General features: G+C 43.2%; 1 protein-coding gene across 1 annotated transcript in view; it reads right to left on the minus strand.

Annotated features, from left to right (window-relative positions):
• Positions 1–2,500, minus strand: part of ptprk (protein tyrosine phosphatase receptor type K) — a 351,066-nt gene that overhangs the window by 202,043 nt on the left and 146,523 nt on the right. The gene's annotated exons all lie outside the window — the stretch shown is intronic.

Raw genomic sequence — 2,500 nt, forward strand, 5'->3', positions numbered from 1 at the left:
AGACTTGGTCTGACCAAGAGCATAACAATTAACATTTCCCAAACAGCATTTCCCAAATGGCCTCCCTTGGTTTGCTAATGATTGTTTGCTTTCCAACAAAGTGGGAGGAGTTCCCATATTTGCGGGAACTCAGAAAGTACCTGCATTGACTCTTGACCTGACTGGTAGCAACACTGAAGCTGTTGCGTCACTAGGAGGGCACGGCCTGGCTAATTGGTTTCAGTCCCTGGGGCAGTATTTGCACTGCTCTTACACAGGCACTGAAACCAATACCCTATAATATCTTTACCCAAAGCGACTTACAGATATTACAGGGTATTGGTTACAGTCCCTGGAGCAGTATTTGCACTGCTCTTCACCTGACTAGTAGCAACGCGGAGGGTGTTGCATCACCAGGAGGGCGTGGCCTGGCTACCTTTTACCCGCAGGCGGCCATCCTGAACAGCCCAATCAGGCAGGAAACCGACCAATCTGGCAACACAGTTGATCTCTCTCCATTAGACCATTCCAATAAACTGAGCTGCGCTGTACACAACTGAGTTTACAAAAAAGAAGTCCAGTTGCAAAATAAAAACCCCTATCTTCCTTTGCCGGCTAGCTACCTTGGACGAATCAGAATCTTCACACACTTTTCAAAAAGCCCTGCGCACCTTATGACAGCACACAGATACAGGCACAAGACTTTGAAGTGTTTAAGGGATACTGTGCAGGAAATGGTCAAAAAAGGTACAGCAACTATGCTGCTCATTGAAACTGGGCTGCCTATTGCCAAATTTGATCTTTACATGAAAGTTTACTAAGTAATAAACAAATATGTTCTAGTATGGTCCAAGTAGAGTCATTTTTGCAGCTAAAAATGGCAATTTTTGGAAATTCAAAATGGCGGACCATGGAGAAGATCCCCCTTTTCATGTATGAAAACTGCCATTTTTCCAGTCATAATAAATACTTCGAATTTGATGGTGGTGGTAAGTATTCATGAAAAAGGTAACATTAGATAATGGGCAACATGAATTTTGGAAATAAACAACTAAAAATCTCACACAGTGTCCCTTTAAGGTCAAAACAGCCAAAGAAGGTAAAATAGCAGAAAAGCACTGTGGTGACAGAGTAAGTCCTACAGTAGATGGCAGATTCTTCACACAGCGAGCGGCCGCTGACTTGACAGTCACGAGTTACAACAGGAAACAGAGACGGAGACAGATACAGACACAGTCAAGCGGCCCGTGAAATAGTCAAGCCTGATTCACAGGTGTTTACACGCTCAGAGAGACAGAGACAGAGAGACAGAGAGAGAGAGAGTGACAGAGAAAGAGTAAGATAATAGAGAATAAAGAGAGAGAGAGGGAAAGAGAGGGAAAGAGAGAGAGAGAGAGAGAGAGAGAGAGAGAGAGAGAGAGAGAGAGAGAGAGAGAGAGAGAGAGAGAGACAGAGAGACAGAGAGACAGAGAGACAGAGAGACAGAGAGACAGAGAGACAGAGAGACAGAGAGACAGAGAGACAGAGAGACAGAGAGAAAGGCCCATGAAATAGTGAAGCCTGATTCACAGGTGTTTACAGAGAGAGAGACAGAGAGAGAGAGAGAGAGAGAGAGAGAGAGAGAGAGAGAGAGAGATGGAGAGAGAGAGAGAAAGAGGCCCATGAAATAGTCAAGCTTGATTCACAGGTGTTTATATGTTGAGTGACAGCTAGCGGACAAACTGCTCAGACAAAAAATAATCACGACGCTAACAGAAGCTTTCAAACCAAAACACTACAGGTTCACTTTCGTTGCTCCAACAACTCTAGCTCCAACAACACTAGATTTAGGGCAGTAGGGGAAAAACACAGTTTTATGCGAAAGTAGACACGAAAAAAAAACAAAACATTTTAGAACGAGCTGTGGATATTTCACAAGCCGTTTCCTGGTCGCCTAAATTATTCATAGCAATTTGGCCGAAATGTTCTCCAGATGTCCCGTTGTGTTCTGGACACTGTCCAGGGGTAATTGAGACCTCATTACTCCGACGAAACTAAACTCTTCAGTGAAAAAAAAGGCTGAACAGGGAAAAAAAAAAAAATACATAAATAAATAACCTACTTCCCTAAACTTTCCCTGAACTGTGCCAGTCCAATAGACAGACAGTGGTAGAGACCAGCACATCAAAGCTTTACAGTCTTGTGAAAACACTCGGTTTAAATGGTTTAAACTCATTATCTTCAGTTCACAGGCTATGCCACTGCAGCCATATAAGGACGTGGCCACAGTGAGTCGAGGACGCGTAATATGTAAAATACTGCATATTATGCATAAATATATAAAGCTAATGCATAAATACACTGCCAATGACTTAGTTTGGCCATCTATTTGGTACATTGATAACTATGGCTACATTTGGCTGCTGTATGTGCATGGGTGTTTTGACACGTGTGCACGTTTTCGCGCACGCACACACACACACACGTGGGTGTAAATATTAGTCTACATAAACTACATTTGCGATGCCCAGCTCCTGATCAA

The sequence above is a fragment of the Engraulis encrasicolus genome, chromosome 18, assembly GCF_034702125.1.
Source record: "Engraulis encrasicolus isolate BLACKSEA-1 chromosome 18, IST_EnEncr_1.0, whole genome shotgun sequence".
Taxonomy (NCBI): domain Eukaryota; kingdom Metazoa; phylum Chordata; class Actinopteri; order Clupeiformes; family Engraulidae; genus Engraulis; species Engraulis encrasicolus.